Below are 22,792 nucleotides of genomic sequence, written 5' to 3' on the forward strand. Positions count from 1 at the left end.
TTTTAGGAAAAAAAATCTAATCTTGATTTTAAAATGGTCAGTGATGGAGAAGCCACCACAAGCTTAGGTAAGTTGTTCCAGTGGTTACTCTCACTTAAAAATGTACAATGTATTTCCCTTCTGAATTTGTCTAGGTTCAACTTCCAGCCACTGGATTGTGTTATGCCTTTCTCTGTTAGCTTCAAGATCCCATTAGTAAATATTTGTTCCCCAGGTAGATACTTATAGACTGTAATCAAATCACCCCATAACCATTTCCAGCCACTGGTTTGCATTGCACCTTTCTCTGCTCGATTGAAGAGCCCTTTATTAAAATATTTGTTCCTCACGTTGGTACTTATAGACTGTAATCAAGATCACCCGTTAACCTTCTTTGTTAAACTTAATACTAAAAACTTGATAGCATGTGACCTTGTTGCCAAGAGCTGTAATAGACACTATAAAATTGTGGCCATATTTGTAAGGCAATAATTCCCTAACATTATTCAGTGTGCTCAGCTGTTTTAGGCAGGATAACATTAAGTTTATGCATCATGTAGTGATACCCACACAAAGTGGAGAATAGCCCTGTTTTTGCATATGAATGAAGAGGAGTCTTTAAATTAAGTTAATCACATTCAGCCATAAGCACCTGCATGACTGTAGGATGTTTCAATTTTCCTAGCTTAATTGATGATTAAACTAACTTTAGTGCACCATTCATTAACATTTTGGCCAGAAGTACTGTTTTAGCTAAATTAGCAACATTAGGTTCAGACAACAGCAGAAGGGAACCTCCATTCATTTAATGATAATGACTAAATAATAGTAATGGTCAATATATTAGACTGTGAAAGCATTAGCGGTGCCTCTTATGAGGGGACTGCTTAGTGCAGAGGGTTAATGCACTAGTCCAGTATTTCTTCAGGCATAGGTCTAAAAATACATCCTATTATATATCCCAAGTGAAATAAATACAGTAGTATAAGCCTTAGGTGGATATTAGCCCACATCACAACTCCATCATTTAACCCAGGAATAGAATCCAGGATTTCTGGTTTCCAGTCTTTAATTAAAGTCTAGCAAATATTTATGTAACCTGCTGGCAATGTATGTGTCATGTCTGGCATGTTTCCCAACAGTGGTTGGTCCAGAGCAATTTTTTTCTTTCAAATCGTAGAGATCTGTGGGACAGAGATGGGGTCCTGCATTCAAATCTTGCAACTGACATATACAGGGTGTCTTTATGGTTGCTTTATTTTGTCCAGTTTTCTTTTGAAAAAAAAAAGGTACAGTTATTTAAAACAGAAGTTTATGATTAAAAAGAATTTGTCACTTATGATGTACAACAAAACAGGTGTTCCACATTGTGAATACACGCGATAAATTTTCAGCTTCTTATGTAAGCCATTAGCAGGTATGAAGGTTGAGAGATTTGGCTCGAGAAGCAGCATGAGAACCTGCACCCTTCAGTCTTTTCACCAGGTTTGTGGTCAGCTGCCTAGAGAAAAGCAAGTCTGAAGCTCAAATCCCAGTATTATCATAGCCAGATAAGATATCTGTAAAAGCAAACAGTAAACTAGCAAATAACATTGATAAAACAGTGCTTATTCAGTGCTAAATAACATAATACCAGAAAGAAAAGCTTCAACAATTTGCCTTTCATTTCATAGCATGAGAGACATGGAATATATTGGGGGAAACTGCAGTAGGGTAGATGGAGGCTGGTTTCTGCACCAACAGAATAGAGGGAAGAGTGCAATACCCCAGACTGAACTCCCTGCAAGGACTGGGCACAATTGCAGTTCTTCTACTCATTTGATATGCTGCTCCAACCAATAGAAAATATTGGTGCATAATATCTAGATTTGGCATCTATTGAAATTAATGGGAAGTTTTGCCACACACTTAGGCCCTACTCCTGCAAATTATTCCATGTCAGAGAATCCCTGTACCCATGTGGATTTCCAATGAACCAGGGGTCCTGAAAGAGAGAGTGCAAGCAGGATTAGGACCTTAGTCTATAAACTTGGTTTACTATAGCCACCCTGTTATTTCTCTTTGCTAGTGCATTATGCCATCTGTACTTTCATCAGTTTTGTAAGATATGGAACATTTTATTATAAATGTTCTTTAAAGTGTCCTTGTCTCATGCAGAAAAAAATGACTGCTTTAATTTTGCTGGGTTTATTTAAAATTCCATGGTTACATTATAAAAATCACCACAAACAAAAGTGACCGAATCACAATTTCAGCAGGGAAAACTTTTCTGCTGTACACTTTCGTTCAAGTGGTTAGGGAAAAATAAAATCAATAGGGCAAAAAAAGGAGGCTTTTCACACTTTCACACGTAACAAATCTTTTAAATCTTGAGACCCAGGCAATGAAATGTAGAGTTAAGCAAAGAGAGCAGCTCAAGATAGAACAAAGTGTCTTTGGGTAGATTTGAAAGGAGATGGCCTCCCACACAATGAAAACGATTATGATAAACAACATATGTTCTTAGTTTACAAAAAAAAACAACCCAGCCATCATGTACTAATTGTCTGTCAGGCTGGAAGAAATATTTTAAAGAGTAACTCTACAGAGTAGACAGGAGTCAGTGTCTGAAAATAGGCTTACAGTTGGGAGGAAAAATAAAGTAATAGCTCCTTACAGACATTATCAATCTGATCATAGTGAAATCTGAGAGCTCAAACACGGAGGTAATAGCAAATCGGAGAAAGGGATATCCTATAGAATGGAAATATGAGCAATTCCATTTTCTCAGATGACATGGCAGTATTTGAAAATGTATTTTTGCACTGTCGAGTGCAAAAATAAGTGAACAAATAAATCACCATGAGTCAAGAGTGTATAGTTGCAGAGTCAGTTTGGTGTAGGGATAATCCTAGACTAGCTGGAAAGGAAGAGGCCAAAGTACATGCTTGCATTTTCATTGCAGCAATATGCCAGCTGCTGTCAATTTTGGGCTATTTTCCAAACGTAATGCTTAAAAATTAAACATTTTGTTTATAAGAGCCATTGTGGAAAACATTAAAGCTCTGATTCTGTTCCCATCAAAGTCAATGACAAATACTCTTATTGACTGCACTTGAGGAGGTCAAACTCCTAAGTGTTATTTTTTAAGTAAAAAAAAACAAAACCAAAAAAACCAAACAACACCCTCATTCGGATTGGGTTGTTTTTGTTTCCTGAAAACTGGAAAACCATTAATGCAAGTGGAAGGACCTGTTTTGTTTGAAGCTATTCATAAAAGACACTATGTTTTAGAGGTCCCATCTATTGGTGATGCCATTAATTTCACTCTGTGATTCCACTGAGGAATAAATAAGCGCTAACTAGGTAATAGCTTCTAGCAACTAGACACAACCACAGATTACAACTGTACTTTTTGGCCTAGTGACACTCGCTTTGTGCTGTTTATAAAAGGCTGTTTTTACTTTAGTGTCAATCATGCCTTTCAGTGATATATTTATTTTCTCCTGTACCGAAGGCTGACTAAAGAAGTGCACATAAATAGTGTAGTAGTCTACAGAAAGCAGACACAGACAGGGTCAGAGACAGATATCACTAAGTTTTAATTATAAAAGGATTGGAGTTGTTAAGACAACAACTGTGCTATAAGATGGCAGATGTCTTAGGAAACAAACCTCTTTGCAGTCCAGAAGTAGAGTTAGATAATCAAAAGGCATGTTATATATATTATGACAAAAACGTACAGGGATTGTGGCGTAAAGAGGAAAAACACACACTTAAAAAAAGCATATTGAACCTTACCCTTTGAGATTTGGTGTGGAAGTTCTGTTACAAATTCTTAAAATACAGCCCCAAAACAAGTTACAAAACCAGCAAATGCACGCATCTGGGCTTAACTTTAGGCATGTTGCATTGAAGTTGATTGGGACATTCACATACTTAATGTTAAGCATCCGTGTAAATATCATCAGGATCAAGGCCCAACTTTATTCTAGTAATAACTTTATATTGCGAATCTACAGGGAGAGTGCCTCTCATACTGAAACTATAATTAAACACTGCCTTACATATACAGCCCAGGAAGCTTCCCAGAATTCTTTTCTGCAAGATGGAGCTGGGAAATTCCATACAGTGCCATTCTTTTGCAAGAGCCTTCTTGGTTATAGATTGGTATCTGAAGAACTACATAAATCAAAGGGGAAAAAAGACTAGTTACTAGGGACTGTAACTACAGCTTATTGTTTTAGATCCATCTATCATTTAAATCAAAAGTCAGTGGCAGTATTTAATGTTATGATACCCAACATGTGATTGCTGCCTGCAGAAAAGGGAACACTGATAACGGAGGACATATTTTAAAAGCTGGATGCAGTAAAATAATTGAGTTGCTGGATAAAATGAAGAGCAGAATCTCCTATAGCTTTTATGTTGGCAGGAAGTAGGAATGCTATGTTCATCGTCAATGGACTTTAGGCATGTTAGTAATCCTATTTACTACAATTCTCCTGCTTTATAGCTGTGAGCAAATAAAGCTTTGAGTAGAATTTACCTTTAAGACTGTGATTAATCCCATTTAAATTACATCCCCTCCCCTTTCTTTCCTCATTTGTTTCCCTGAAAGTTAAATGCTTGGTTAAGTGGTTTTTGGGAATGGGTCTTTAAATTAGGGAAAATGGGGAAAGATTCTCATATCATCATTAGATCAGGTTCTAATATTCATCAACAGGCAGCCTTTCCATTATTAATTTTAGTTATGTGGTAATGCTGAACTTCATTTATTAAAAAGAAAATATAATTCACTTACAAAGCAAACATACCAGCAACTAAGCTAAATGTTTGACTTTCAGAATTAATCAGAACACCCCCTGCCTTTAATGATCTCCTCTTTTCCCTAGGAATGGTAGCAATAATGCTGATGTATGTTGATTCATACTACAGGCTTTCCTTGTTTTCTTCCCTGATAGCCACTGAGTGATGATCAATATTGTTCTCAATATTAATTGAGCTAATCATTAGGAAGTGTCTCTCAGTTGTGAAAACAATCAGTGTCTTGATTGGCCCAATTCAGTCAACGGTATCAATTTTATCTCCTCTAATAAGAAAGTAAAATCAGTCCTATCTAAAACTTAGCGCTGCAGCCAATTAAAATTTCAGCTTCAGAAGACTTGGGAAATCAAATTTCTTTCATAAAAATCCTAGTTTGGAAATTATAAGACTGACATTTCTCAGCGTGTAGTCAAAGTAGTTTTAATGTCATGCACCTGTAACAACAAACAACAACAACGTTTTCTAACCCAGGTTGAATGTGTGCCAAGCATTTTAATAGACTGATCTCATTTTTAGCTCTTTTGACTTGCTGTTAGGTCAAACTAAAATTAATTGTTAACAGCCCTGTTAAATAGTTTACTGAGATATACATCTAGGATTTTTTGAGATCTTACCATATAATTTCATTCCCCCTTGCTAACATACAGTTTGTCGACATCGCTTCTTTTGTATTTAAACTTACCATTCCCTCTGCTTTCAGATGGAGCTAAGGTTCCCAACAAGATTGGATTTAATCTATAAATGTTTACTGAAAGTCCTGTATTAGTCATAACAGCAATGTAGTACCTCTCGCAGAATGCATGTCTGTAACACATTGTGACGAAATAAAACATTCCAATATTGTATACCTTTGGGGGCCAACTCCTTTGTATAAACAAGGATTTACCGCCAATGGTGGTGTTATGCATGGTGTTGGTGCACTATACATGCTTGTACCGGCATTTGTGATCATTTTTCTTTTATGGTGAAATTTCTTTCAATACACAGTGGCATTTATTTATGCCCAATTCCCATGGACTAGAGCTTGGAAAAAGCTCAGAGTACAGTAGTGCAGCCAACAGCCATCTGTCAGTGCAACTGGCTGTGGGTAACAATTTGGAAACAATGGCTAACAATTAAAAATCATTGGACTGGCTATTGCTGATGTTTGAAGAAAACAATTAGTCCTGATGAAATTGAATGTTTGGTTAGAATGCTTACTTTTGGATCCATTACCATCCATATGTCCCCTGCCATATCCCAACATGGGGAAATGATTTTAGTGCTTGCTACTATAGTGTAGATGAGGGATTGTTGGAGTTCAGGCCTAGTTTGGATGTCTGATTATTACTTATCTTAACTATCCAGACCTTATAAATCTGCAAAATTGGATTTGAAAATCTCATACTGTTTAAAGGTATTTTCAGCAATTACCAACCAAAAAAATGAAAGCCAAAAAACATGCAAGATGACAATTCAATACTTTGCTATGGTGAGAGTGTAGTATAAATAGTTAGGTCAGATGGAGAGATATAGATTTGTTTTCAGCTTACTGTGAACAATGGGGAAAGGTTAGGGTGGACGGCAGTGACTGATTGGGTGTTGTTTTATTTTATCCAGATTGGTTAGTCCATGCCATTCATAGATTATAACTAATAGTCTATTAAGATTTCTAGTCTAAATAAATATTTTTAACGGTCAGTCCCAGTATAAATCTGTATTTTTAACTCAGTCCTTTCTGAATGGAAGCTTGAAACTGTGCAAGTTCTTAAACCACAATGGCATTTTTTTCCAAAATGTTTTAAAATACCATCTTGATAGATTTGAAATTACAGCACTTCAAATAAGTATACGGTACAGTATATTTTTAGCAAACAGTGTTTTTTTTATGACTTAAGAAAATTCTTTAAGAGAATTTGCCAGGTTGGCAGTTCCCTAATTTATTTTTGTGCTTTCAAGCCTACTACTGTCATATTGCATATTCCATCATTAATTATATGATAAATTAATTTTACCATGTTATAGTCTGATAACATAGCAAATTACTTTTATCATATGCTCAGATAGTTAAATATAGCTTCTATGTATCTGTCATCCTTTGTATACGAAGTATTAAGAGTTCAGCAGTTAATCATAGATCATCTAGTCCAGTCCCCTGCACTCATGGCAGGACTAAGTATTATCTAGAGCAGTGGTTCCCAAACTTTAGCAACCTGCAAACCCCTCTCACTAAAATGTCAAGTCTTCTGAACCCCCTCCTAAAAATGAATATTTCCAGGGATTTTCTTCCTTACCTCAGCATAAATTATAAAAGCAGTGATCTTGGAAATATAAAATTTGTTTTTATGACATACTTATTACACACTATTTTTTAATGATTATTTATCATTACAGTATTTTTATTACTGTATGAAAATAGCAACACTCTTCCAAGATCTCACTTTTGTAGCTTGTATCACTTTTGATTAAGCCTGTTATAAGACAAGGCAAAGCCCCCGCACACCCCAGGGCCTCAGGGGGAACCATTGGAAAAGGGGGGACACAGGGCCGCTGGAAAAAATGGGAGGGACCCATGGGGGAGGGAGGTGCCAAAGTGGGTGGCATTTGACCCTCGTTGTCCCCCGTACTGGCGCCTCTGGCTCCTATGTTTCATCAAGGAGTATCAGATGTGAAACAGCATGAAGGTATTTAAGAAGCCAACTCAAAGAGTTCCTCCTACACAAGCATTCAGGTCTTGAGCAGTCCAGGCAAACAATGCACGTTACAACAAAGCTTAAACTTGTTCTTCATAGTAATTTAAAAACAACACTAGCAGCCTATTTAATGTTAAAAACAGCAAAATATATCCACTTCCCTTTCTATGTCGTAAAAGGAGTCTTGAAGTTTAAATCTCCTCAGTGTGATAGATATGTCCCCAAGGCTGCTGCCCAGAGTCCCTACGGACAGCTCTGTTCGCCTTTAGGGAATTTTCCCCCCCGAGAACCTCCTGTAACATTTTGCGAACCCCAGTTTGGGAACCACTGATCTAGACTAATGGAAATCAATCAATCAGTTACTTGTCTTTCAAGTTAAGAAAAGTTACCCAAACAAAATGGAAACTTTTCGAAACTTCATAAATCCCAGCCCAAATAGGCTGCTAATTATTACAACACACCCAAATAGTGGACCACAAGAAAGAAACATTGTATCAGATAAACTCTTGTTGGTTTATCATATCCTGAGAGGAGGGCATCCTTACCTTGCAAGTTGCTGAATAACTCTTTCTTTAGTATCACTTATACGACAATGACTATTCAACATAAGTCTTGCCAGATGAAAGCAAGAGTGAATGAGTTGGTGAGTTATATTGTTCTTTCTCCTTTAAGATTCCTATCCCTTTTCTGCTGCAGAATATGGTTTGGGAAAACAACAGCAATATTTCCCTCCCTTTTGGGGAAAATGCAAAGCTATTCACTAATCATAACTTGTATTTCAACATAAGCAGTCCCAGTTTTGGGAACAAATTAGTACTTGATTTTTGTGGGAGTTTTTTTTTAGAACAACTCAAATAAGTTGTTTATTTGGTTTAAGGATGAAAATGGCTGGTGGGTTTTTGATTTTTGCGCATCTCTTCTTCTGACAAAGAGGCGAATACACTTGTTTATCTAATTGTCTATAATTCTAGCAGCACTTAGATACCATGATGATGGATACATTAGAAATTACTAGATATAAATATAGCCCAAATTTGCAGACCCTGAGGACACGGATGAATATTTGGCTAAAAAATTGTTGAAGACTATGGACTTCTTCTTATCGGTCAGGTAATGATGGTTGATAGGGTAATCTATTATTGCTGTCCAATGTGGGAAGCTCTAGTAGCTAGTTAGTTTAACACAGGCCTGCACAACATACGGCCCGCGGGCCGCATGCGGAGGCTCACTGTGCGGCCCGCAGGGGGATTCTAAATCCCCCACACACGGCGCTCTGCGGGCAGCCCAGAGCCCTTTGAATCCTGGCCGCGGCTGAGATTTAAAGGGCTCTGGGCTCCCCGCGGCTGCAGGCAGCCCAGAGCCCTTTGAATTCTGGCCACGGCTGGGATTTAAAGGGCTCAGGGCTCCCCGCGGCTGCGGGCAGCCCAGAGCTCTTTGAATCCCGGCCGCGGCTCCAGCAGCCAGGCTAGGGCTGGGATTTAAAGGGCTCGGGCTCCCCTCAGCAGCAGGAGCTCTGGGCCCTTTAAATCCCTGCCCCAGCCCCGCAAAGCTCCGGGTTCCCCCAGCCGCCGGAGCCCCGGGCCCTTTAATTTGCCCCTGAGGGCTCCCAGCCACCTCTTCAGCTGGGAGCCCCTGGATGATTTAAAATCAAGTATCACCTCCCCTCCCCCAACCTTCGTTTTTGGCCCACAGCTGTTTTGGTGGGGCGGCGCTGGGGAAGGAGGGTTTGTTTCTGCAGGGCTGGGTGCGGGGTGTTTCCTCAGGGCCGGGAGGTGCTGGGGGGAGGGGGGTCCTGCGGTGCCAGGGGCTTTTGGTCCTCAACTGTTTTCTTTGGCGTAATGTGGCCCTCGCCACTTTACGAGTTGTGCAGGCCTGGTTTAACACACCCAGAAGACACTGCAATGAGCATAAACCAAGCAGGAAATTTTGGCTGTAGTGTGTACAGAATGCAATAGTGAGTTCATGGAGGCAACATCTTCTCCAGATCTGTTCTTTCAGATCTAAATAATCTTTATCTGAATCCTGAAAGTTAAGTATGTGGGAACCATACCACTAAAAATATTGACCAAAAAAGATTGCAGTTGTGGCACGGAATTATACAGGGGATAGTGTTGTCACTCTATTCACCTCCTTGCAGCATTGTTATTTCTTGGGAAGTCTGACCATGTTGTATACTATGATTTAGTGTTTTGGCCCACTGCTTCGGCTTCCCAGTCATGGCAGCAGTGGTGGCTTCAAAGGCAAACATAAATGCAATAAAATGGAGCCTGGGTAATAGGCATATAAAAATCCTTGGTCTAAACTAAAAAGAGTTGTATTATCTGTATTTTCTGACTCCAGCTGCATCTTCACCACCAGTGTCCACTCCAGTCAACTATAAGCATGATGATTTAACACTTTGCAAGCCCAAATTCAGGGATAGCAATTTGAGATGTACTCAAGAACATAAAAGTAATATCAAGGCTTCTTTTCCTGAAGGGCAAGTTCAAGCTGTGAGGTGAGAGTCATGAGAGGGTTTTGGTTTTTTTTTCTAAATCACATTTTAGAGACAGAAGATATTAATGACTGACTCTCAAACACTGGAGAAGGCACTTGTCAATACAGACTCTTAATATGTGTGTCTTTAAAAGAGAGAGCAACATTAGTCTCTCGGAACCACCCCTGGAGATGGCACTTCCTAACCAATGGGATCTCTCCGTGTGTGTGTTTTTAAAGGAAAAAGACAAATTATCTAGCTGAAGAGCAAAGTGGCCATTTCTTTTATACTCTGTGTGTTTTTGAGTAAGATGCATTAGCCATTGTAAAAACCCTTGGTGGCTTTTGTGTGTGTTTAAAAAAAAGACAGAAACACATTAACCTGTGATACCCCTGAAAAAGACAATTACTAGTGAATGTGTTAAGTACCCTCACATATGCACAGCATACATAAACATGTGTGAGAGTACAGGACACATTATTAGCTCCTAATAATGGACTTGACATTTGGCAATTTGACACTAATTTGCTTTTCTTTTTTGTTAAAAGAAAGGAATATTTCAGTTGTAGAACAAGACTCTCTCTTCCCTCTCTTCCCCCAAAGGGACAATTACCTATGGAAAGAAGTATTTAATTTATTAATGTTTGGACATATTTTCAAAAGAAATACACAGTTTAGTCCTGAAAGAGTCACTCAGCATTTGGGATGAAATCCCCTGAAGTCAGTGAGAGTTTTAATGTTGATTTCATTAGAGCTAGGATTTTTCCCTACTGCTTAAAAACAAAACAAAAACACTTATTAATTGGCAAAAGACACATTACCAATGGTACAAGATTCTAGAATATGCCAATTGTTTGGTGAAAGGGACATTTACTTATGTGTGTTTGAATATTGTCCGAGAGATCTACAATAGTCTCTCAAACTTCATTGCACTGTGACCCCCATTGTGAGACCAAAATTACTACATGTCCCCAAGTGGGAGAAGAGGGGGACAGTAAGAGCCCTGGCTGGCTGTGAGGTAAGGCTTCAGCTTCAGCCCCGGGTCTCAGCAAGTCTAATGCTGGCCCTGGCAACCCCAGTAAAATGGGGTCCCAACCCACAGTTTGAGAACCACTGTTCTAAGCCTACTGCCATCAGTGGAAGTCTTTCCATTATCTTCAGCGGGCTTGTCAAGGTTCCTCCCCCACTCTGAACTTTAGGGTACAGATGTGGGGACCTGCATGGACACTTTTAAGCTTAATTACAAGCTTAGATCCGGTAACACTGCCACCAGCCAGAATTCCAGTGTCTGGAACACTCCCTGTCCCCCCAAAACTTTCCCCTCCCTGGATAGCCTTGAGGCTTTTCCACCAAGTCCCTGGTGATACCGATCCAACCCCTTGGATCTTAACACAAGGAGAAATTAACCATTCCCCCCTCTTTTCCCCCACCAACTCCTGGTGAGTCCAGACCCAATTCCCTGGGATCTTAAAACAAGAAAGAAAAAATCAATCAGGTTCTTAAAAAGAAAGCTTTTAATTAAAGAAAGAAAGGTTAAAATTATCTCTGTAAAATCAGGATGGAAAATACTTTACAGGGTAATCAGATTCTTATGACCCAGAGGAACCCCCCCCTCTAGCCTTAGGTTCAAAGTTACAGCAAACAGAGGTAAAATCCTCTCAGCAAAAAGGAACATTTACAAGTTGACAAAACAAAAATAAGACTAACACGCCTTGCCTGGCTATTACTTACAAGTTTGAAACATGAGAGACTGATTCAGAAAGATTTGGAGAGTCTGGATTGATGTCTGGTCCCTCTCAGTCCCGAGAATGAACAACCCCCAAAACAAAGAGCACAAAACAAAGACTTCCATCCACCAAGATTTGAAAGTATCTTGTCCCCTTATTGGTCCTCTGGTCAGGTGTCAGCCAGGTTTACTGAGCTTCTTAACCCTTTACAGGTAAAAGAGACATTAACCCTTAACTATCTGTTTATGACAGGGCTGTGTACCAGGCCTTTAAGAAGATGTCCCAGTAGAGAGCAATTACTGGCTAAGAAAGTCCTTTTTCATTTAAAATGCTCATCACCCCAGAAGGACAAAGAAAAAAAAGACAATACTGTATCTTTATAAACAACTTATTTTGCAAATGCCACCGACATATCATGCTCTTTAAGCCATGCTAATTATTTCCCCTAACAAAAACTCCAAAACTAAGTTTTATATTCACCACACAGCAGTACAAATATCATTTATTATAATTTTGGTTTCTGAAAGAGTGGGCAGCAATACAAACGTATTTAAAAGTCTAAAGCCTTGTCTACACCAGGGATGTTTGCACCAGTGTAGCTCAGCCAGGTGTATATGCACCAGTACTCAAAAGTAATGTACACCAACTGCTTAAGTAGGTTGGTTTCAAATTGGAGTAAGCTATAAGACAGCACATCACTCTTTACACTGAAGTAGCACATCTACACTAGGGGTTTGCATTGCTGCAGAGACCACCCCTAAGGGGTGCAGGCCCAGGATAAGTCAGCCTCCTTGCTAGTCTCCTCACCATCCATGGCCGCCTGCCCACACGGCTACCACTCTCCTCTTCACAATCTGCCTGCCTGCCTGCCGCTTGCCTCCCTGCTAGTCTCCTTGCTGTCTGTCTGGCATAAACCCTTATCTGCCCAACTGCCACCCCACTCCCCCATCCCAGTCTGGAGCCCCATCCCGCAACCCAAATTCCTCATTTCTGGCCCCATCCCAGAGCCAGCACTGCCAACCAGAGCCCTCACCCTCTCCCATACCCCAACTCCAATTTCATGATCATTCATGGCTCGCCACACAATTTCTATTCCCAGATGTGGCCCTCGGGCCAAAAAGTTTGCCCACCCCTGAGCTAAAGTAAGACAGCAGTGAACAGGCCCGGAGGCTGAAACGTAGGCACTTATGTTTGGATGCCTAGAGGGAGCAGTGGGAGTTCTGAGCATCACAGAGGTTCCAAAACTGAGACTTAAGTACCTACAACTGAGACCTAGATGCCTAACTCCTTTTGTGCATCCAGGGCAGATAGACTAGTTTAAAAAAGTTTAATTGGAAGTGTTCAGTGAGCAGATCAGACAGGGAAAAGCTATGTGGGACACATCTTCCTCCCATGTGCATATGGCGGCATTATCATCATCATCATCATCGTTCTGTTGTCTGAACAAGTTGACAGTAAAGGGATAAAGGGTGATCACATGTAGTCTGTCACAGGGGAGTCTAAATATGGAGGAGTGGGGGAACATAGAAAAGGGACATGGGGATGCCAACTGGGAGTGCCTTGAACTGGCAGCGCATCTATAACAGCAGAAGCATTTCTACGATATAGAAAAAAAAACATTTGGGAAAATGATATTCGAAGATGGAGGATGTAAATGTGACCCCACAGTGCTTTAGCTACCAGGACAGAGGTAGGAGGAATGCATAATTTTATTTACTTTCCACTGCTGAAACCCTGGGAGAGGAACAGTGAGTACATCAGGGAAGATAATACCTATTTCAGTGACTGGCAATTCATGCATCCAGCGTTCCTGGCTTCGAAGGAGGCTTCCTGTGCCAGCTTCCATGATTCAAACTTCACTCCTTCTTTCTTTTTGCCCACAACAGTTCCCCAAATGACAGATTCAGAGTATCCAGCTCCATCAGACTGCATCTCCAGTCATGATTCTCCAAGACAGCTGCATGCTCTCAGGATGAGGGGAAAACACATTTTCCCCAAGAAAAACACATTTTTAAGGAGTACTTGACTTTGTCCTGAGCTGTCAGAGGACATAAGACTAAGCCATGCTACTCCAGACCCACAGTTTTGACACTTTCTCCCCACCGCATAATAGAAGACAAGGAAACACATGAGGGTAAAAAAGAAAAGCAACCCTCCAACTCCTGCAACCTAGGAGAAGAGAACAGCAAAGTCAACTATAAATCAGCTTTGGACAATCAGAAATCATCTGAAAGATGCCAATTACTCCCAGTCTCAGAGAGATGAAGATAAACCAAACTAGCTTTCCAAGCAGCTTAGATCACAGAGATTTCAGCACCAAACGTGTAACTGTACAAAAGATAAGTAAACATATAGGTTTTAGAAAGGCGTTTAAGCCACTCTGCACTAGAGTACCATGTCCTTAAATCCTTCCCCCCAAAAACACACACCTTTTGAACAGAAATACAAAGCTATATCTCCCAAACAAAAATCTTCATTAGAAGATGTTACTGAAATTGTGCTTCTGACTACAGTCATCTGGACCTCTTGTTAGCCAAAACAGTTTGTCTATGAACAGCACATCGAGTTGCTTACATATCTGATACAGCTTAAAAAAAATGGAAACCACTTCCTATGTGATTGAAATACATGTTGACCACACCTGATACAATAGCCTGGGGGAAACTCAGCAGAGAAAAACATTGGCTTACATCACAGAATTTGGTTGCTGGATTTTATTGTTGCTGATATTGGTCCAGTACAAAGAAGACACCATCAAATGCATGGTTTATGCATAGCTGTTACTTACCTAGTTCTTTATTTGGATTTTGCAGCATCCAATGTGGGAAATAAGCACATAAAATCTCTCATTTGTGTTGCTAAATAAGTGCTCACTTCCATTAGTCCAGCAAAGCATAATAATACTAAATGGAGGGCAAAAATACTCAGCGGTGGACAAACAAAAATCTGTATAATATCTTTTTGCAATATTGCCATGAGTTAGAACTCTCTTTTTAAAAAATGGCTGATGCCCTAATCAGAGCTCAGAAGAACGTGCTAACCAGTATTTGCTAAGAGAGGTTTTAATTACATCTGCACCTTTGGACCCTTTTGAAGTATTTCATTGAAAGCCTGCAGCCCCCTGAAGAAGCAGCTAAGAAAAGAATGACAAATACAGCCACCCTGAGTTACATATTAAGATTTAAAGAATTGAAATAAAGACTGAGTGAGCACACAGGAAAACTCTTCTGCCATGAATAATGCCAAGCCAAATCAAAAGAGACATTGACAAGAACGATCAGCAAAGTCAGAATGGAAGAGAGATTGTGCACTGTGATGAAGGCCATCTGAAACCAGCCGCACTCTGTGGCAAGGGAAGATAATTCTTCTTTCACATTTAGAGCAGTCTTTGATTTTCATACACTCCTCTTAGAATACTCGCTACAGCATTTTGGACTAGATTCTCAGCTGTCTCCAATATGTTCTGGATGCATCATAATGAGAGGGGTGCTTATTTAAACAAGCTGTTTTTGGCTCCCTGATCCTGAGGCCAATGCAACACCTGTCTGTACCATCAGCATAGTTTAGAACAACCTTGTGGTTGCTCTGAACTGCACCAGCTGCTTATGTCTTCAAGTCAGTAAGTCAAAGTAAATAAAGGCTGAATTCTTCTACCTTCGCTCACATAGATAAATACCCTGTTCTGCAAGAAGTCCCATTGATTTCAAGGGGATCTCTTACAGTGTAATGTACTAATCAATGTAAGGGCAGCAAAATTCATTCCAGCTAATTAATTCCCAGTGACACCATAGCTGTTTTTCAAAATGATAGCGGGGGGGGAAGTTAGAACCTGTGTACAATTACCAGTAAAACAACTAATGAAAAAAGAGCTGCAACCTCTTTGCCCTTTTTCATCCCTTCTCAACTTAAGTCAACAATGACCATTTTGGGGTTCACCCACCTGCTAGAATTTTTGCTGTTCAGCCTCCTTATTAATCTGCATCAGCATATGCTCTAGCTGACTTTTACTTTTTGGTAAATACCCAGGTAAATAACATTCAGTGGCATGAAGAGTCTTAAACTACTGAACAGAAGACACCTCTTTGGTTTGCTCATTTGCAGGCAGCTTTAAAATATGTTGCATGTCCCCCACAGATGGTCTGAGTCTGGAGCCATATTTAATAGTGCAGCATGAAATCAAGTTTGTTACCTGAACAATGAACACTGATGAAAACTAACCTGATCCTATTTGATGATAATTATGGGGAGAGAGGCATTTCTGCTCTTATAATGCAAAAGAAAAAGAAACAAGGGGAGAGATAGCAGCAACTACAAAGCATCTAGCAAATTCTCCCAGAGTTCGGAGGAAAACATTGGGAAAGAAGCATAGAGTGATTTGGGAGGCGGCGGTAGTGTGGTCTAGTGTTAGGGCACTATCCAGAAGTCTAAAGGTCTGGGTTTTAGTTCCAGTTATACCCGCAACCCAGGAAATAAAAGGCTCCAATTTTCTCATACTATTCACATTTAAATGAGCAGATTTATCTAGTTTTTGCCAGCTAAGGAAATACAGTGTGGTATTTGGTTTTTAATTCTTGCTGTTTCTCTGTTACTATTGTGTATGGCTTGTAAGGACAGTGTGTATGCTGTAAGCCTCAATTTACCACCACAGCACTCAATACGCACACTGGCCATTACTGTCGTCAACCCCATGTGTGCACCTATGAAACATACACACTGTTTTGCAAGGAGGGGCTACAACAGGAACTAGTATGAAGCAGGCTCAAAGGAAGCAGTTCTTGGGTGCTCATTATTTCCATCAGTTAGAAGAAAATGGGAATACTGATTAGGTTTATCCTACTTGATGAATTCTGCCACTGTAGACTTACTGCATATTTTAATACAACTGTTTACAAACAGGCATTCATTACCCCACTAAAATGGCAGCTCTGTGCAAATAAGCTTCCTTTTGTGCTGGAGAAGGACAATGGATTAAATGCTGGAAGGATTTATTCTGTGAAAGTATAAATAAACAAATCACAGTGAAAATAAACCTATGCACATTTCCATTGAGAGAATGTGACTGACTAGGTATCTGAATGTTGTGTGCATAAGAATCCTTAACCAAACACGGGATTCTAATTGACTTTCGCAAGTCAATTCATATTGGATTTTACCATGGCAGTTGTCAATGCTCTATGGTTGAACAGCTCATTGAGTCAAGAGCAAGTAAGTCACTCACATTCTGGGCAGAGATTACATTCTGCAAGTACCGGTGAAACAGCTAAAATAATCCATCAAAATGATGGGTAGCCGGGAAAGGATTTATACAAATGCTAATGTAAATAGTAGCGTATTGTTCTGATTGTACTTCTATTGATGGGAAGTCAGAGTGATTTTTATACGGAGAGGCACAACAATACTAAGATTGGCATACGGTTCCTTCAGTTCTTTACAAATGATTATGCAGAATAAACAAATTAATATATTTCCAAAATTAAATGTCTGCACTATGGGAAAACCGTTGAGTTTTGTTTCACATGAGTTGACAAAACTGGGTAAATGCAATTTTCATATGAAGCTGTTAATCTTGGTAAAACTCTGCTTCACTACCATTAATCCTTGTATGGCAGGACTGCCAAAAACACAGCCCTGCAAAAACCTCAGGACAACAAACAGTTAGCCTCAGAATTGAGCTGAAGTGGAACTTGGTTTAGTTAAATGATGGGGGAAAATACTGTGCAAAAGGCCATTCTTGTGGTAGTTTTGGCTCAACCAGAAGCAGCAGTTACCCCACAATGAACCTATTTTCCTTTGATTTCCCCACTCCAATTTTGCAGACTTGGAAGATTTTGACATTTTGTGTAGGGCTAAATTAGCATAAACTTTTGGTGTCTTATCCTACACAAGAGAACCAAGTCACTGGAGAAAAGTATAGAAGAATAGGTTAAGGAGGGCCTCAGTTGCACGCAAGTGTGGATAGCTGTGAATGTGATGTGGGAGGCAAGAGACCAACTCTCCAGCCGAGCATAGGTCAGAGAGGTTTGAATACAACCTTTGGAGAGTATAAGACCTTCATCACACACCTTTCATGGCTTTCTAGAATTCACCAGAGAGACCATTAAGCTACAGGTGGAAAGCCCTTATACTGTACTTCATTTATATAAAAGTGTTTTATACATTTACAGATTCCTTAGGAGGGGTTATTTCATAAGCTGGTGGGAGTGTTATAAATCTATTTTCCTATGCTTGGATTTAAATAAATGTGCTACCTGTTGACTTATGTTTGAACTGAAACGGGATCTATAGCAAGTTCCTATTCTATTGGGCTCTATATGGAGGTAAAGGAGTGGAATTTAATGGCCTGTGATATACAGGCGGCCAGACTAGATGATCTAGATGATATTCTGACCTTTAACTCTATGAATATATTATATTCTGAAAAATTACTTTTTATGGAACAGATACAGATGGTGCAAAGGAAGGATTAATTCAGAATACTACACATCCTCCCCTCCCCAACCCAGAGTTGAGTCACTTTATTTATTTCCCATCGGATGCTCTTGTCTGTGTTTTTTCACTAACTCAGCTACGGTATGTGGAGATCCTGTGTAGCTCACACCAACTAATCCCTTAGGCTTTGTATTTCTGCAGAAATGATACACATCACAGACCCCTTTATCTTTTCATGATATACATCTTTGATATGTATTATGGCATAGAACAAGTCTAACTATGGTGTAGTCATGCATATAAAACACATGTCATCAGTAGCTGAAAAGTGGGCCTGAGGGTATTTAAGGCTGAGTGGGTGGGTATTTTATTTTATTTGACATTAATGTGACAACTCCTTTATTCTAAAAAATGAAGCCAGTAAATGCTTTTCCACAGCTAATGAAGTATACAGTTAATACATCCCCAAAAGGAGTGGTTTTCTATTATAACTTATTTATCAAAATAGTGCTACCTTCCTTGCTAAGACACACGACATTTCCTGCAAACCATGACGACTTCTGTAGATGTTTTTCTTTTACAGAAGGGTCATAGCATGGTTAGCAGAGACAAACCATTTTGACAGTCTAGGAAACCTCACTGTGTTCTACATTCCATTCAGATTTAATTCATTTTCATCAGATACCAAATGACCATCTGGCAAGTCAGTCTCATTCCACACTGTTGTGTGGGTACCTAGGAGGATGGGGGCAGAAGGGCAGGGGGTGGGGGTAAGAAAAGACAAATGGTTCATAAGAGAGAAGTCATAGAATTCTTGGTTTCTGGTCCCACCCCTTTGTGCCAATCTAAGAGAGCTAAGGGACAGAGAGCTTATCTAACATAGTTGCTGGGGAGTTCCATTGCATCTGTGGGGAGAAAGCCAGTATAGCTAGCGCTGCACCTCACAGTAGTAATCATTCAAAGCATGTGGCTAGTGTGCTGCACGATCAAATGATCATGGGGCAGTAGAGGCGTTTCCAGGTCGCTGTTCCAGCTAGTGGTGGTCAGAGCAGCTGAGAAGGCAACTTTATTTGCACTCTGTGAGGCAAACAATCTATTGGATGCCTCCTGGGTCAGCCAACTGGCAGGAGAAGAGCATGTAGAAATCCACCTGTGATCCCTCCCCCGCCTCGGGTGCCCCATTACAGGGCATCCACCCCAGTGGATCAGTTTGAGGATCAGGACCATGGTTATGTTCAGTATGGTTTCAGTTCACACTCGGTGTAACTATACACTGTATTGGAAACATGCTGTGGGGGTGAGTGGCTTGTAACAAAGCCCCATTCAAACTTGAGCATCAGAGCATGTGAGTTCCAATAGTGTGTGCAGATGTAGAGGACAATTTTGGTTTAACATGTCTGACACACTTTCTCATAGACTTGTAAGTAGCACTGTACTAGTGTTACCGTTAGATACAATAATGGCTCTCAGTGTTTCCCAGGAGAACTGAAATTCCCATGTGTCATCACTACAGTTGCAAGTAAAATAGGTGTAACAGGGTCTGACATGGGGGGGAGGGAAGATTAAAACAAATTATCATAACCATTGTATAGTGTTCACTTAAAAATAACACCGTGTAAGCAGCCAGCTATTTACCTTTCTTTGTATGTTCCCAATGCTCTGCAGCTCTTCTATTTTTATAGAAATAGCTGTCAGTTGAAATGGTTCTCAGTTGAAGTGGCTGGAACTTTGAGACAGTGGTCCACAAACCAGATCTGAAGTTACACTCAAGACACAATGTCCAAATCTGCCCAAATGTCTTTGGTATTGTACGATGTATTTTAGGATGCAGTAATAAAAACATTAATGAGATATCTCCCAGGAAATGCCATTCATGTCACTAGAATGCTGCTGAACATAGCACAAGCCAGAGAGATAAACTAGAGTCTAAAGGAGGGTGGGAAAACAGAAGTTCACATTGTTCATGTTTATTCTAAGGAAGCAAAATATCTTCCTGACTGGTCCTTTGTACAGTACATCTATAGTCAGACCCAACTGGTTCTGGCCAACACTTCTGTGAAAATCACGCTTTTCACTTTTATCTATAGCACTGCAAACCATTCATGTCCTATTAAAAATCATTAAATGTATTAAGCCATTTTACTGTACGATGCTGCTTTACCACGCTGTAATTTAAAACTTTAGATTTCATTTGCTTTTAATTTTATCTTGCAATTAAATGAGTTTTCAGATAGCAAGTAAACAAGTCTGACAGGCTTTTATTGTTGGAAATTAAGGTTAATAGACTGTCAAAAGAACACAGAAAACCTGACTATTATTGTGCCATTCCTTTTCCCATTGCAAAAAAGGTAGATCATTTTTTTATATACCACTCAAACAGCATTCTTTTGTTCCTCGCTATGTGGGTACCAGAAAAATCTTTTAAAAATAAAATTAAATACATCTAACTATATTTCCCCACTTTGAATCACCACCTCAAAACTTGAGCTGTCTTTTTATTTTCACATATAGTTTATTTTTTCTATTTTTAGGAAGTAAGAAAAGAAAAGTTGGAGGGATGGGGGGGAAGGAGGAACCATGGAACTTGAAACACTTTGTATTTATCTGTGTGATCTTATATTCATTATATGCAGATGTGTTAGCAGTCCATCAGCTCTCAAAGATATGCACACATTTGAACCATGACAGCTTTAATTTCACTGCTATAAATTCAAAAATATCTTCCCAAATGCAGCTCATGTCCATACGATATCAAGAAAGGGGGTATTTTAAAATTAAATGACATTATTTATGGACTAGTATAATTTCCCCAGAACTGAAATAAAATCTCTTAGAATAACTAAGAACCACAGCTACAGCGAGTAGTTTGAGGTGAGTTGAAATCTGGAGAATAATCCTCACTTTCTAGGTCCCCTCCTCCCCTTTAGCTTGGCTTTCGGCTGCAACAGGCAAACACACAACTAGCTAACTGCTATTGACAGGGAAATTATATGTTCACAGTCCTGTAGAAATGGTTTGGATCATATACAGGACCAGACTGCCAATTCTGTGGGTGTTCCCTGAAGTCTCGGTGGGGCTTATGTGTCTATGTGGAAATCCTATTTTACATTGTCTGCCTTCCTCATTCTGCCTCCCTCCATAGCAGCCAACCAAAACTTTCTGTACTTGCTGAGGGGCATCTTCCCATCTACAGTAGCCAGCATCCTCAAGCATATGAAGCCCCCAGAGGAGAAAGAACCAGCCCTTCACAACTGACAGCCCTCCTGCACTCCCTTATCTTCTCAAACTGTACCTTCCTCAAGGCCTACTGGGGCAGGAGCTATGGGGAGGAGAAACAGATCTTGCCACTCACCTTCAGTTCTCCAACAGGCTTAGAGAATGTGGAAGCAAAGCAGCTTCACCGATGCAGGGGTTGGTGCTTTCTGTCATCAAGTGCATGTTCTCCATTACCCAGGCTTCAGCGTCAACTACATGAACCATGAGACAAAAGCCACCAGCCAAGGGGGAGGAGAGAGCCCCCACTCTGCTCTCAGCCCAATTGTAGCTTCCACTAAGGCAGGAGCATCTTTAAAAAGTAGGACCTGGGACATCCTGCCATAATACCAGAGACTTTCCCATCCCAGAGGGAGGTGCTGGGACCTCTTTCTGCACCAAACCTCCTTCCTTCAGGACTCCAGAGGCAGCAGACCAACTACTCTCGGCTCTGAAAGGCAAAGCCAGGACCCTCACAAGTTTTCCCCTAATATCTGCCCCACCCATACTTTCCCAGCAAAGAAACAGTCAGGACCTCTTCTCCCACCTCTCATATTACCTGGAATACTCCCTGTGTTATATCCTTGGGGCAGCCGGTGTAGGAAGCAATCACTTGAGGCCAGAGAGCAGGCAGCTAACCAAAACCTCCATTTTATTTACATATGTACAGAGAGCTCCTCAGCCGGTTGAAACCGGTTGAGCTAACCCATAATAATCTAACTCAGTTGCCATAGCAACAAAACCATGACAACCAAATACACAACATATTCCTCCCCCCCTAATAAGAACATCCCCTAAATAAAACACACACTAGACTAGAGAAGGAGGGTAGACTGCCTCCATTCCCGGCTAAACCCTGGGGATTATTTTGCCCCATAACCGTGGGTTCGCCCTAGCTAAAGATCCAGCCGATGAGGAGGCCTTCTGTCTCTAGGTGGATTACGGCGAACTACTGGTGTTATTGCACCCGAAAGCACTAGAGGCTCAGGGTCCGCAGCACGAACAGGTGAGGAGGTGGTATCAGCTCGTGCTGGGCAAAGGGGTATCTCAGCCGCCGGCAGTAATGGAGGAGAACAGTCAGAAACAGGTGACTCGTGATTCGATCCCTCACCAGAAGAGGTGAAGTCAGACCCCTCAACTGCAGATGGGTCCTGAGGACTGGCATGACCTGGCAACAGCTGATCTACATGTCGCCGCCAGGTAAGATTCTCTGCAGTCCGGACTGTGTAGGAAACAGGTCCTGTTTGAGTGATGACTGTGGCCGGAACCCATTTAGCTCTGGAAGTATAATTCCGAGCCAAAACTGGCTGTCCCGGGCTAAAGGTTCGGTCTTTTGCTCTGGGTGCCCGTCTGATGACTTGATATTGCTGCTGATGTTGCACAATTTGTCGGGGTTCAGAAGGTTTCAGCAGATCAAAGCAAGTGCGCAGCTGTCGTCCCATCATTAGAAA

At 40.5% G+C, this 22,792-nt stretch overlaps 1 long non-coding RNA gene across 1 annotated transcript; it reads right to left on the minus strand.

Moving 5' to 3' along the window:
- Positions 1–1,257: 1,257 nt before the first annotated feature.
- LOC123343440 lies at positions 1,258–21,948 on the minus strand. The gene is made up of 3 exons (XR_006572243.1): positions 21,901–21,948; positions 4,026–4,140; positions 1,258–1,480 (listed from the first exon to the last, which is right to left on the minus strand). It is a non-coding gene; the product is annotated as an uncharacterized LOC123343440 (long non-coding RNA).
- Between the last annotated feature and the right edge of the window lie 844 nt (positions 21,949–22,792).

The sequence above is a fragment of the Mauremys mutica genome, chromosome 10 (genome assembly GCF_020497125.1).
Source record: "Mauremys mutica isolate MM-2020 ecotype Southern chromosome 10, ASM2049712v1, whole genome shotgun sequence".
Lineage (NCBI taxonomy): Eukaryota > Metazoa > Chordata > Testudines > Geoemydidae > Mauremys > Mauremys mutica.